Raw genomic sequence first — 15,748 nt, 5'->3', positions numbered from 1 at the left:
AATACTTGAGCCAACCACTATGCCATTTGTGTCCACCATACCTACCTACTACATGGTATTTCTCCGCCATTCCAAAGTAAATTGATTGAGTGCTACCTTTAAAAAATTCCATCATTCACCTTTGCAATATATAGCTCATGGGACAAATAGCTTAAAAACTATTGTGGTATTGAATATGTACTTATGCACTTTATCTCTTATTAAGTTGCTTGTTGTGCGATAACCATGTTGCTGGGGACGCCATCAACTATTCCTTGTTGAATATCATGTGAGTTGCTATGCATGTCCGTCTTGTCTGAAGTAAGAGAGATCTACCACCTTAATGGTTGGAGCATGCATATTGTTAGAGAAGAACATTGGGCCGCTAACTAAAGCCATGAATCATGGTGGAAGTTTCAGTTTTGGACATATATCCCCAATCTCATATGAGAATAATAATTGTTGCCACATGCTTATGCATTAAAGAGGAGTCCATTATCTGTTGTCCATGTTGTCCCGGTATGGATGTCTAAGTTGAGAATAATCAAAAGCGAGAAATCCAAAATGCGAGCTTTCTCCTTAGACCTTTGTACGAGCGGCATGGAGGTACCCCATTGTGACACTTGGTTAAAACATGTGCATTGCAAAGATCCGGTAGTCCAAGCTAATTAGGACAAGGTGCGGGCACTATTAGTATACTATGCATGAGGCTTGCAACTTGTAAGATATAACTTTCATAACTCATATGCTTTATTACTACCGTTGACAAAATTGTTTCATGTTTTTAAAATAAAAGCTCTAGCACAAATATAGCAATCGATGCTTTCCTCTTTGAAGGACCATTCTCTTTACTTTTATGTTGAGTCAATTCACCTATCTCTCTCCACCTCAAGGAGCAAACACTTGTGTGAACTGTGCATTGATTCCTACATACTTGCATATTGCACTTGTTATATTACTCTATGTTGACAATTATCCATGAGATATACATGTTACAAGTTGAAAGCAACCGCTGAAACTTAATCTTCCATTATGTTGCTTCAATGTCTTTACTTTAAATTATTGCTTTATGAGTTAACTCTTATGCAAGACTTATTGATGCTTGTCTTGAAGTACTATTCATGAAAAGTCTTTGCTTTATAATTCAGTTGTTTACTTATGTCATTACCATTGTTTTGATCGCTGCATTCATTACATATGTTTACAATATGATCAAGGTTATGATGGCATGTCACTTCAGAAATTATCTTTGTTATCGTTTTACCTGCTCGGGACGAGCAGAACTAAGCTTGGGGATGCTGATACGTCTCCGACGTATCGATAATTTCTTATGTTCCATGCCACATTATTGATGTTATCTACATGTTTTATGCACACTTTATGTCATATTCGTGCATTTTCCGGAACTAACCTATTAACAAGATGCCGAAGTGCCAGTTCATGTTTTCTCGCTGTTTTTGGTTTCAGAAATCCTAGTAACGAAATATTCTCGGAATCGGACGAAATCAAGACCCGGGTTCCTATTTTCACCGGAAGCATCCGGAACACCCGAGAGCCGCCGGAGGGGCCCTGTGGGCCCCGGATGATAGGGTGGCGCGGCTCGGGCCCTGGCCGCGCCAGCCTATGGTGCCGCCGCCTCTTCGACCCTCTGACGCTGCCCTTCCGCCTATTTAAAGCCTCCGTCGAGAAAACCCTGATACGAACGACGAAACCCACAGAAACCTTCCAGAGCCGCCGCCATCGCGAAGCCAAGATCTGGGGACAGGAGTCTCCGTTCCGGCACCCTGCCGGAGCGGGGAAGTGCCCCGTGAAGGCTTCTCCATCGACACCGCTGCCATCTCCACCGCCATCTTCATCACCGCTGCTGCTCCCATGAAGAGGGAGTAGTTCTCCATCGAGGCTCGGGGCTGTACCGGTAGCTATGTGGTTCATCTCTCTCCTATGTACTTCAATACAATAATCTCATGAGCTGCCTTACATGATTGAGATTCATATGATGATGCTTGTAATCTAGATGTCATTGTGCTAGTCAAGTGAGTTTTACTTATGTGATCTCCGGAGACTCCTTGTCCCACGTGTGTAAAGGTGACAGTGTGTGCACCGTGTGGGTCTCTTAGGCTATATTTCACAGAATATTTACTCACTGTTATGAATGGCGTAGTGAAGTGCTTATTTATATCTCTTTATGATTGCAATGTGTTTTGTATCACAATTTATCTATGTGCTACTCTAGTAATGTTATTAAAGTAGTTTTATTCCTCCTACTCGGTGTAATGGTGACAGTGTGTGCATCCGTGTTAGTACTTGGCGTATGCTATGATCATGATCTCTTGTAGATTGTGAAGTTAACTATTGCTATGATAGTATTGATGTGATCTATTCCTCCTACATAGCGTGAAGGTGACAAGTGTGCATGCTGTGTTAGTACTTGGTTTAGTCGTGTTGATCTTTCTTGCACTCTAAGGTTATTTAAATATGAACATTGAATTGTGGAGGTTGTTAACTCCGGCATTGAGGGTTCGTGTAATCCTACGCAATGTGTTCATCATCCAACAAGAGTGTAGAGTATGCATTTATCTATTCTATTATGTGATCAAAGTTGAGAGTGTCCACTAGTGAAAGTCTATTCCCTAGGCCTTGTTCCTAAATATCGCTATCGCTGCTTGTTTACTCGTTTCTACTGCGTTACTATCGCTACCATATTACCACCATCAACTACACGCCAGCAAGCTATTTTCTGGCGCCGTTACTACTGCTCATACTTATTTATACCACCTGTATTTCACTATCTCTTCGTCGAACTAGTGCACCTATTAGGTGTGTTGGGGACACAAGAGACTTCTTGCTTTGTGGTTGCAGGGTTGCATGAGAGGGATATCTTTGACCTCTTCCTCCCTGAGTTCGATAAACCTTGGGTGATCCACTTAAGGGAAACTTGCTGCTGTTCTACAAACCTCTGCTCTTGGAGGCCCAACACTGTCTACAAGAATAGAAGCTCCCGTAGACATCATGATGCATGGCTACAAATTGGACAAGATCTCATATGTGTCCATGCAAAAGGATGAGCCTATTGGAGGTGTGTCCATGACCATTACCATGAATACAAAAACTATCCTCCCTGCAAGATTAAAAGTGATCGCGATGAAAATTCATTTCAACATAGCTGGGGAGTCATCCAAGAGGAATGCAACAAGTTCATAGTGCATATGATGTTAGTAATGGGCGGCTGGTTAGTGAAGTTGGCATGGCCGGCCAAATCCCCAAAGCTTCGGAAGCCCTCTAGGCACAAAACGATAGCAAGAGCTTTGACTTAGTCCATGCTTGGATAAATATTCATGGAGCTCCTAGATGAATTGATCTAGTTGCATCTCTCAAGCTCCAAACCAAGAATGCCAAGAGTGGAAAAAAGAAAAGGATCAATGATGAATACACAGTCGATCTTGAAGAAAATGAAACACGTGGGGTAAGGGGAATCACTCAGATTGACCCCGGAGAAAGAAGCTTTTGAAATAATACCTCCAGCGTGAGGCTTCCATTATCGCCTTGCAAAAAATCTTTGAAAGAAATGATTTTCGTGAAAGAGAGCTCAAGTGGAAATAGAGGGGAATTCGAGAACTAAAGAAATATGAGTTCTTTAAGAGCTTCATGGATATGCTAGAAGAGAAGTATCGTTAAGATGTTGCCTCAACCGCTGAGAAGCTTCTACTGGTGTTGAGAAGCTTTGAATTGATGGGGAGATTGCCTCCACCACCAAGTTAAATGCAACTACAAGGGAGAAAGGAGTTGATCTCAAGGTGTTCATGGAGGATATGCGTGTGATGATGGTCTATGTTAGCCTCATGGATGATGATGTCTACAAGTGCACATGACACTTGTAGCTACTTTGAAAAAGTAAGAGTATCAAACCATGGTGAAGCTATTTGGTAAAAGTTTAATTCCAACTTGCTACCTTCACTTAGATGTACCTGCAAGTTATTCTTGATCCAAAGCAATGTGCAATAAAATCGATTGCTGTTTTCTGGTTGTGAACAAAGCATGAGTGAATAAAGCAAAAGACGAGAGAAATTACACCGTGAGCTATGTATTTAAAGTAGTTGAAACTCCACAAGGGTAGAGCCTTCTCAGGGAATTGCAGATTCACCACTAGCATAGCATAGTCCTTATTTGATTAGCATATTTGTCTTTGTAGCATGTGTGTATGGAGGGGTCCCACATAAATGTGTTCATAGTCTAGCTATGATGCGCCTCGCATAACCACCACAAGCCTCCAAGCCATCAACTAGAGTACTCTAGTCATTTAAGGTCTCCCTATGGTTATGGATATCAACTCCTAGATCTTGTTCTCCTCGTTAATAGATAGTTGGTGGAGGCATATGTTTTCACATAGTTAACTCACACATTCCTCCAACAACATACAACGATGGTTTCCGCCAATGTCCCGAAGGCAAATATTATGCGGTTGACAACACATAACATCATTGAAGAAGATCAACAGGAACAAATTGACGTACATACTAATGAAAACAACACAAATCCTATTTCATTTTATGATACTGCTAGGGTTCCTCCATCCCCCCATTAACAAATGAACTTCTCACAGATGGAGAAAAATAACATCATCATGGTTATACAAATGGAGTATGAGAGAGATCGAATGAATACAAATGCAAATCCACACTAGGGTTTGGAATTGCAACAAGATGAATGAAGATGGTGAAGGTGTTGGTGACGATGATGGAGATCGATGCCAAGGCATCAAGACCCAAGAAGCAGCGGAAATGGATTCCCTCTACGAGTTCCCCCTCTAGATCCCTTTCGGAGGCAAGGTTTTTGTGGTTGTTGTATGTCTCTGAGTCTCGGATCTTTGATCTGATTGCATGGGGTTAAAGTATTTGATGATACAAAGCCTATAACACACGGTCATCTGGTACGAGCGAGCATGACCGTATCAGTGGTCATTAAAACCCATGTACGTGAACGTCTCTTCATGAATTCACTCTTTCACTGGATCCCCATGTGCATGGGTGACATAGGCATCCCAAATGGGCCTGCCGAAGATAGTACCCGGGGTTTACTGAAGGCCCATTACCCGAAGAATAAGAAGATTCGGGAGCCCAAGATATATTAAGGAAAGTTAGAGTTGTAATAGGAAATGCTATTTGTAATATGACGGGATGAGTTAGAAACCGTCCCGGACTCTGTAACTTGTACGAAACGAAACCCTCGGCTCCGCCTCCTATATAAAGGGGGAGTCGAGGGACGAAGAGATCATCGAATCATTGTCTGCAAATCCTAGTTTTCATAATCGTCGAGTACTTTTCGGCTGAAACCTTCGAGATCTACTTGCCCTCTACTTCCAACTAAACCTTAGCCTACAATCCATAGGCATTGATAAGTTGATACCTTGTCAATTGGCGCCTTCTGTGGGAACTAGAGGCGTAAGGATCTGATCTCGATGGCACGTTCAAGATCTTCGACATCGTCAACCGCAAGCAACGCAATGGATCGAGGTAAACAGATCGCTGCTGGTCCTGTCGATTTTGATCCTCACCCACCCTCCCGTTTGGATGCATATGCGTATCTGGCGGAGCCCATGGAGATGACGTTCGGAAGGTTTCACTTTCGCGTCGAGAAGGAAGGATCGTATCGTGTCGAAATTCCGATTTCGTCGGGATCGTCGGCGGTCGATTTCGATTTTTCAAGCTATACATCGTCAACCGAGTCAGGAGAAGAAGAAACTTCGGCAACACGCTACGTCAGCACCAGAGCAAGAGATAAACTCGCCAAGATCTTCAGCGACATGTCGTTTGAGTCATTCGCGGACTCATATATAGGCGATGGCTCAAGCGATGTCGACAGTTACGACTTCATCGACAAATCTATCACAGTGGGCAAGGTCTTCATCAATTTCGACGATGATGTCACCAAACCCAACATAGATCTGAGTACAAAATATCATCAGATTTATGCCATTGAGGATCAAGAGGAAACATCTGAGGCCTTCGACGATCCGGGAAATCCATACGTCGATCCCTCCAATCTGCGACAAGGGCTGGGCAACAAATACGTCGGGCCAGAGCCGCGAGACAGAGTTCAACTTTCACAAGCAGCGTGGGACAGAGCCGCGAGAGCTATGAACGGTACAGAACCAATGGCTACCACAGCCACATCAGAGGAATTACAAGCATATCAATATAGGCTCGCGCGAGCTGCCAGAGAAATAGAAAAATAGACAGCTGAGTTGAACAGGAGAAAGGAGGCAGCTTCTGCATCCAGCAGGAGAAGGGCAGATCTAAGTCGACAATCTAGAATTTCGGGTGATAGCCACAGGGAGGCTCGGAACAGAGGAAGATCAAGGTTACAACACATACCCGAAGCAGAAAGAGAGCACTTGGTTCAAAACCTCGACATGTCCTTTATGTCGATAGATACAAGAGGAAACATTATCCCTAAGACACCAGAAGCTGGGTATATGGCGACACAAGCTTTTATCCTCGCATCTAAGCCACCTCCAGGTGATCCAAGGGAAACACTATACAATATGGCGATAGCAGGGGTTGGAGCTATGGGGACAGCGTTTGTATCAACGCCTCCCGAAGGAGCGGCAAGGCAAAATAGTCCACGACCTGCAGCAGCAACGGCGGCAGCCCCCGAAGGACCAAGCGGAGCAAGAGACACAAGCAGCACAAGCAAGGGTCGATAGAGCGCGGCAAAGCAGAAGGGATCATCGGCAATCTCCGGAGCTTAACGACGAAGATATGTGCGGCTTACCATGCTTCACGAGGAGAGTCCGAAAACTCGAGTCCCCTCGAGATTCAAGTTACCCGACAACTTCAAGAAGTTTGACGGCCTTCAAGATCCAGAGGATTGGCTAGTCGATTATCTCGAGACAGTGAAGCTCACAGGAGGAACCAGGGCAACAGCTATGCAAAGCATCCAGGTGCATTTGAGTGGAGCCGCACGATCTTGGATAAAAAAACTCACTCCAGGATCTATCGACAGCTGGGAAAGTTTCGAGGACGTATTCGTCAAGAACTTCAGATCCACGTGCAAAAAACCTGCATCGTTAGAAGAATTGAGAGCATGTCGACAAAAGCCAGATGAGTCAATGAGAAAGTACATCCAAAGGTGGAACATCATCAAAAACTCGGCAGAAAATATATCCGACGAGAGAGCAATAGATGCGTTTGTCGCAGGAATCAGGCGTGGAGATTTTGTCGAGGACTTGGGAAGGACCAATCCAAAGACAGTATCCGCGTTAATGGAGATAGCAAACAAATGGGCAGATGGAGAAGATGTTGTCCACAACAAAAGGCACAGGTCGCCAGAGGAGGACCGTGGTCGAAATTACCAACCGAGGCGACGATTTCCTCGGCAGTACCCGAACTATGACGCCACAGGGCAAATTTCGGCAGGCTTTTGGGCAAACACAGCGGGAAACAATAGAGATGATTATCAGAGAAGCAGTGAGCAGCGAGGCGATAACAGGGATGACTCTCGCAACAGGCAAAATAGCGGGCCCAGGTTCCCAAGGCCTTTCGTATCCCCCGAAGAAATGATGAACGGACCGTGCCAGATGCATTTTTTCCTCGACAGCAACGGAAAAAGACAGTCAGGGCACCCCGCGAAAGACTGTCGAAATTTTCAGGCAATGTTCAGGTATGCAGAGCACGCTAACGCTCGAGCAGCACAAAGAAATCCTCGGGAGCCCAGGAGCGAGATTCACCTGCCACCACCTCCCGCGATTACAGACGATAATCGGCATCAGCTCAGAATAGCGGCAGCACCTCCACCACCACCTTATGTCGATCCTAACTCCAACGGAGCGGTGTCGATGATTCAGAAGGGAAGGCCGTCCAATAGAGCTCAGAAAGTAATCTCACGACAGGTGTTTATGGCAGAGAAAATGCCTCCACCAACAGTTGAGTATCTTAATTGGTCATGACAAGACATTGGCTTTACCATAGCAGATCATCCGCAGCAAGTTCCTCGACCAGTGGCGATCAGCACTTATTCTCGCCAGCGATCATTGCGGGATTTGATGTTTCTCGAGTGTTCATAGATGGCGGCAGCAGCTTAAACCTTATGTATGCAGATACATTGAGGAAGATGAACATATCCTTAGCAAACTTGAAGCCGACAGATACAAGGTTCCACGGCATCACACCGGAGAAACCAAGTTATCCATTGGGGAAGATCAATCTCGACGTTCAGTTTGGAACCCGAGAAAATTATAGGATCGAGAAGCTGGAATTTGAAGTCGTGGATTTTCCATCACAGTACCACGCTTTGTTGGGACGACCAGCATATGCTAGATTTATGGCGGTACCACACTATACATACCTGTTGTGGAGATTGCCTGGACCAAAGGGACAAATCACAGTCAAAGGAAGTTTCGCCTTAGCCGATAAGTGCGACAAGGATTTTCATCGGTTATCAGAAACTTTCGGGATGCAAGCTGAGTATTTGGCGTCAAAAAGTATGACTGATTACGACGTACTGCCAGACGTTGGAAGGCCAAATAAAGAATCAACTTTCAATACCGAGAAAAATTCTAAGGAGGTGCAGATTCACCCGACAGACCCGAAAAAGACGACATCTATCGCAAACGACATGGATATTGATGTCTACTTTCCCCCTCCTTTCCTGTAGACAGTGTTGGGCCTCCAAGAGCAGAGGTTTGTAGAACAGCAGCAAGTTTTCCCTTAAGTGGATCACCCAAGGTTTATCGAACTCAGGGAGGAAGAGGTCAAAGATATCCCTCTCATGCAACCCCGCAACCACAAAGCAAGAAGTCTCTTGTGTCCCCAACACACCTAATAGGTGCACTAGTTCAGCGAAGAGATAGTGAAATACAGGTGGTATGAATAAGTAGTAGCAACGGCACCGGAAAAGTGCTTTGCCCGGGACGAGTAAACAAGCAAGTAGTAATGCAACGAGTAGTAACGCAAGAAAACAAGTAAACAAGCAGCGATAGCGATATTTAGGAACAAGGCCTAGGGATTACACTTTCACTAGTGGACACTCTCAACATTGATCACATAACAGAATAGATAAATGCATACTCTACACTTTTGTTGGATGATGAACACATTGCGTAGGATTACACGAACCCTCAATGCCGGAGTTAACAAGCTCCACAATGATGCTCATATTTTAGTAACCTTTAGTGTAAGATAGATCAAAAGACTAAACCAAGTACTAGCATAGCATGCACACTCGTCACCTTCATGCATATGTAGGAGGAATAGATCACATCAATATTATCATAGCAATAGTTAACTTCGCAATCTACAAGAGATCATGATCATAGCATAAACCAAGTACTAACACGGTGCACACACTCGTCACCTTTACACACGTGCAGGGAGGAATAAAACTACTTTAATAACACATCACTAGAGTAGCACATAGATAAATTGTGATACAAACACATTGCAATCATAAAGAGATATAAATAAGCACCTCACTATGCCATTCAACAAAGTGAGTAAGTATTCTGTGAAATATAGCCTAAGAGACCCACACGGTGCACACACTCGTCACCTTTACACACGTGGGACAAGGAGTCTCCGGAGATCACATAAGTAAAACTCACTTGACTAGCACAATGACATCTAGATTACAAGCATCATCATATGAATCTCAATCATGTAAGGCAGCTCATGAGATTATTGTATTGAAGCACATAGGAGAGAGATGAACCACATAGCTACCGGTACAGCCCCGAGCCTCGATGGAGAACTACTCCCTCCTCATGGGAGCAGCAGCGGTGATGAAGATGGCGGTGGAGATGGCAGCGGTGTTGATGGAGAAGCCTTCCGGGGGCACTTCCCCGCTCCGGCAGGGTGCCGGAACAGAGACTCCTGTCCCCCAGATCTTGGCTTCGCGATGGCGGCAGCTCTGGAAGGTTTTCCCTATCGTGGTTCTTCGCATCAGGGTTTTCGCGACAGAGGCTTTATATAGGCGAAGAGGCGGCGCAGGAGGGTCGAAGGGGTGGCCACACCATAGGGCGGCGCGGCCAGGGCCTGGGCCGCGCCGGCCTATGGTCTGGGTGGCCTGTGGCCCCCCTATGGTCCTTCTCGGGTGTTCTGGATGCTTCCGGTGAAAATAGGAACCTGGGTCTTGATTTCGTCCGATTCCGAGAATATTTCGTTACTAGGATTTCTGAAACCAAAAACAGCAGAAAACAGCAATCGGCACTTCGGCATCTTGTTAATAGGTTAGTTCCGGAAAATGCACGAATATGAAATAAAGTGTGCATAAAACATGTAGGTATCATCAATAATGTGGCATGGAACACAAGAAATTATCGATACGTCGGAGACGTATCAGCATCCCCAAGCTTAGTTCCGCTCGTCCCGAGCAGGTAAAACGATAACAAAGATAATTTCTGAAGTGACATGCCATCATAAACTTGATCATATTGTAAACATATGTAATGAATGCAGCGATCAAAACAATGGTAATGACATGAGTAAACAAGTGAATCATAAAGCAAAGACTTTTCATGAATAGTACTTTCAAGACAAGCATCAATAAGTCTTGCATAAGAGTTAACTCATAAAGCAATAATTCAAAGTAGAGGCATTGAAGCAACACAAAAGAAGATGAAGTTTCAGCGGTTGCTTTCAACTTATAACATATATATCTCATGGATAATTGTCAATGCAAAGCAATATAACAAATGCAATAAGCAAGTATGTAAGAATCAATGCATAGTTCACACAAATGTTTGCTTCTTGAGGTGGAGAGAGATAGGTGAACTGACTCAACATAAAAGTAAAAAGAATGGTCCTTCAAAGAGGAAAGCATCGATTGCTATATTTGTGCTAGAGCTTTGATTTTGAAAACATAAAGAGAGCATAAAAATAAAGTTTTGAGAGGTGTATGTTGTTGTCAACGAATGGTAGCGGGTACTCTAACCCCCTTGCCGGACAAACCTTCAAAGAGCGGCTCCCATTTTATTTTATTTTTGGATGGCACTCCTTCCAACCTTTCTTTCACAAACCATGGCTAACCGAACCCTCGGGTGCCCGCCAACAATCTCATACCATGAAGGAGTGCCTTTTTATTTTAGTTTTATTATGATGACACTCCTCCCAACCTTTGCTTACACAAGCCATGGCTAACCGAATCCTTCGGGTGCCGTCCAACAATCACATACCATGGAGGAGTGTCTATTTTTGTTAATTAATTTGGGACTGGGAATCCCATTGCCAGCTCTTTTTGCAAAATTATTGGATAAGCGGATGAAGCCACTAGTCCATTGGTGAAAGTTGCCCAACAAGATTGAAAGATAAACACCACATACTTCCTCATGAGCTATAAAACATTGACACAAATCAGAGGTGATAAATTTTGAATTGTTTGAAGGTAGCACTCAAGCAATTTACTTTGGAATGGCAGGAAATACCATGTAGTAGGTAGGTATGGTGGACACAAATGGCATAGTGGTTGGCTCAAGTATTTGGATGCATGAGAAGTATTCCCTCTCGATACAAGGTTTAGGCTAGCAAGGTTATTTGAAACAAACACAAGGATGAACCGGTGCAGCAGAACTCACATAAAAGACATATTGTAAACATTATAAGACTCTACACCGTCTTCCTTGTTGTTCAAAACTCAATACTAGATATTATCTAGACTTTAGAGAGACCAAATATGCAAACCAAATTAGCAAGCTCTAAGTGTTTCTTCATTAATGGGTGCAAAGTATATGATGCAAGAGCTTAAACATGAGCACAACAATTGCCAAGTATCACATTATCCAAGACATTATAGCAAATTACTACATGTATCATTTTCCAATTCCAACCATATAACAATTTAACGAAGAGGAAACTTCGCCATGAATATTATGAGCTAAGAACACATGTGTTCATATGAACCAGCGGAGCGTGTCTCTCTCCCACACAAGCATTTATTCAAACAAAAACAAAAACAAAAGCACACAGACGCTCCAAGTAAAGTACATAAGATGTGACGGAATAAAAATATAGTTTCAGGGGAGGAACCTGATAATGTTGTCGATGAAGAAGGGGATGCCTTGGGCATCCCCAAGCTTAGACGCTTGAGTCTTCTTGAAATATGTAGGGGTGAACCACCGGGGCATCCCCAAGCTTAGAGCTTTCACTCTCCTTGATCATAGTATATCATCCTCCTCTCTTGACCCTTGAAAACTTCTTCCACACCAAACTTTAAGCAAACTCATTAGAGGGTTAGTGCATAATCAAAAACTCACATGTTCAGAGGTGACACAATCATTCTTAACACTTCTGGACATTGCTCAAAGCTACTGGAAGGTAATGGAACAAAGAAATCCACCCAACACAGCGAAAGAAGCAATGCGAAATAAAAGGCAGAATCTGTCAAAAACAGAACAGTCCGTAAAGACGAATTTTAAAATGGCACCAGACTTGCTCAAATGGAAAAACTCAAAACTAATGAAAGTTGCGTACATATCTGAGGATCACTCACGTAAATTGGCATAATTTTTTGAGTTACCTACAGAGAATTAGACCCAGATTCGTGACAGACAGCAATGCTGTTTCTGCGCAGCAATCCAAATCTAGCATCAAATTTACCATAGAGACTTTACTTGGCACAAAAACATGATAAGGAGAGGTTGCTACAGTAGTAAACAACTTCCAAGACACAAATCTAAAAACAAAGTACTGTAGCAAAATAACACATGGGTTATCTCCCAAGAAGTTCTTTCTTTATAGCCGTTAAGATGGGCTCAGCAGTTTTAATGATGCTCACATGAAAAATAGAGTATGAAGCAAAAGAGAGCATCAAGAAGCAAATTCAAAACAAATTTAAGTCTAACATGCTTCCTATGCATAGGAATCTTGTAAATAAACAAGTTCATGAAGAGCAAAGTAACAAGCATAGGAAGATAAAACAAGTGTAGCTTCAAAAATTTCAGCACATAGAGAGGCATTTTAGTAACATGAAAATTTCTACAACCATATTTTCCTCTCTCATAATAACTTTCAGTAGCAACATGAGCAAACTCAACAATATAACTATCACATAAAGCATTCTTATCATGAGTCTCATGCATAAAATTATTACTCTCCACATAAGTATAATCAATTTTATTAGTAATAGTGGGAGCAAATTCAACAAAGTAGCTATCATTATTATTCTCATCATCAAATATATGAGGCATATTGTAATCATAATCAAATTTATCCTCCATAACAGGTTGTACCAAAAGACCACTATTATAATCATCATAAATAGGAGGCAAAGTATCAGCAAAGAAAATTTTCTCCTCAATGCTTGGGGGACTAAAAAGATCATGATAACCAGCTTCCCCAAGCTTAGAACTTTCTATATCATTATCAACAATGGTGTTCAAAGCGTTCATACTAATATTACTACCAGCATGCAAATAAGATTTCATAGGTTTTTTAATTTTCGCATCAAACAATCCATGTTTTAAATCAGGAAACAGAATAAGAAGCTCATTGTTGTCCATTATGCCAAACTAGTGTAAACAAGAAACAAAAAGATGCAATTGCAGGATCTAAAGGAAATAGCTTCGAGCACAAACACAATGGCGCCAGAAAAGTACCGTTACCTGGAACCGGAGTATGAGTGCCTTTTACCTTTCCTCCCCGGCAACGGCGCCAGAAAAGTGCTTGGCGCGTAGTTGACGAGGGAGGAAAAGTGCTTAGTTGCCGGGCTTGCCAATGTGTGAGTGCCGTTTACCTTCCCTCCCCGGCAACGGCGCCAGAAATTTGCTTGATGTCTACTTTCCCCCTCCTTTCCTGTAGACAGTGTTGGGCCTCCAAGAGCAGAGGTTTGTAGAACAGCAGCAAGTTTCCCTTAAGTGGATCACCCAAGGTTTATCGAACTCAGGGAGGAAGAGGTCAAAGATATCCCTCTCATGCAACCCCGCAACCACAAAGCAAGAAGTCTCTTGTGCCCCCAACACACCTAATAGGTGCACTAGTTCGGCGAAGAGATAGTGAAATACAGGTGGTATGAATAAGTAGTAGCAACGGCACCAGAAAAGTGCTTTGCCCAGGACAGCAAACAAGCAAGTAGTAATGCAGCAGTAGTAACGCAAAGAAACAAGTAAACAAGCAGCGATAGCAGTATTTAGGAACAAGGCCTAGGGATTACACTTTCACTAGTGGACACTCTCAACATTGATCACATAACGGAATAGATAAATGCATACTCTACACTTTTGTTGGATGATGAACACATTGCGTAGGATTACACGAACCCTCAATGCCGGAGTTAACAAGCTCCACAATGATGCTCATATTTTAGTAACCTTTAGTGTAAGATAGATCAAAAGACTAAACCAAGTACTAGCATAGCATGCACACTTGTCACCTTCATGCATATGTAGGAGGAATAGATCACATCAATATTATCATAGCAATAGTTAACTTCGCAATCTACAAGAGATCATGATCATAGCATAAACCAAGTACTAACACGGTGCACACACTCGTCACCTTTACACACGTGCGGGAGGAATAAAACTACTTTAATAACACATCACTAGAGTAGCACATAGATAAATTGTGATACAAACACATTGCAATCATAAAGAGATATAAATAAGCACCTCACTATGCCATTCAACAGGTGAGTAAGTATTCTGTGAAATATAGCCTAAGAGACCCACACGGTGCACATACTCGTCACCTTTACACACGTGGGACAAGGAGTCTCCGGAGATCACATAAGTAAAACTCACTTGACTAGCACAATGACATCTAGATTACAAGCATCATCATATGAATCTCAATCATGTAAGGCAGCTCATGAGATTATTGTATTGAAGCACATAGGAGAGAGATGAACCACATAGCTACCGGTACAGCCCCGAGCCTCGATGGAGAACTACTCCCTCCTCATGGGAGCAGCAGCGGTGATGAAGATGGCGGTGGAGATGGCAGCGGTGTTGATGGAGAAGCCTTCCGGGGCACTTCCCCGCTCCGGCAGGGTGCCGGAACAGAGACTCCTGTCCCCCAGATCTTGGCTTCGCGATGGCGGCGGCTCTGGAAGGTTTTCCGTATCGTGGTTCTTCGCATCAGGGTTTTTGCGACAGAGGCTTTATATAGGCGAAGAGGCGGCGCAGGAGGGTCGAAGGGGTGGCCACACCATAGGGCGGCGCGGCCAGGGCCTGGGCCGCGCCGGCCTATGGTCTGGGTGGCCTGTGGCCCCCCTCTGGTCCTTCTCGGGTGTTCTGGATGCTTCCGGTGAAAATAGGAACCCGGGTCTTGATTTCGTCCGATTCCGAGAATATTTCGTTACTAGGATTTCTAAACCAAAAACAGCAGAAAACAGAATCGGCACTTCGGCATCTTGTTAATAGGTTAGTTCCAGAAAATGCACGAATATGAAATAAAGTGTGCATAAAACATGTAGGTATCATCAATAATGTGGCATGGAACACAAGAAATTATCGATACGTCGGAGACGTATCAGATATCGCATAGGAAAGCGCGCTCGTCGAGTTCCTCCGTGAGAACTGGAAAATCTTCGCATGGTGTCCAGCTGACATGCCAGGAGTACCCAGGGAACTTGCCGAGCACCACCTAAACTTGGATCCATTAGCGAGACCAATCAAACAACCTTTGCGACGTTTTTCGGAACCAAACCGCAAAGCGATGCTATCAGAAATTGATCGACTCAGAGAAGCTGGTTTCATCAAAGAGATATCCACCGAAGCCACTTGGGTAGCTAACCCAGTGATGGTGCCAAAAAAGAACACTAAAGTCCTTCGCATGTGTGT

This window comes from Lolium rigidum, chromosome 4, assembly GCF_022539505.1.
Source record: "Lolium rigidum isolate FL_2022 chromosome 4, APGP_CSIRO_Lrig_0.1, whole genome shotgun sequence".
NCBI lineage: Eukaryota > Viridiplantae > Streptophyta > Magnoliopsida > Poales > Poaceae > Lolium > Lolium rigidum.
Note: the sequence above shows the minus strand (reverse complement) of the source record.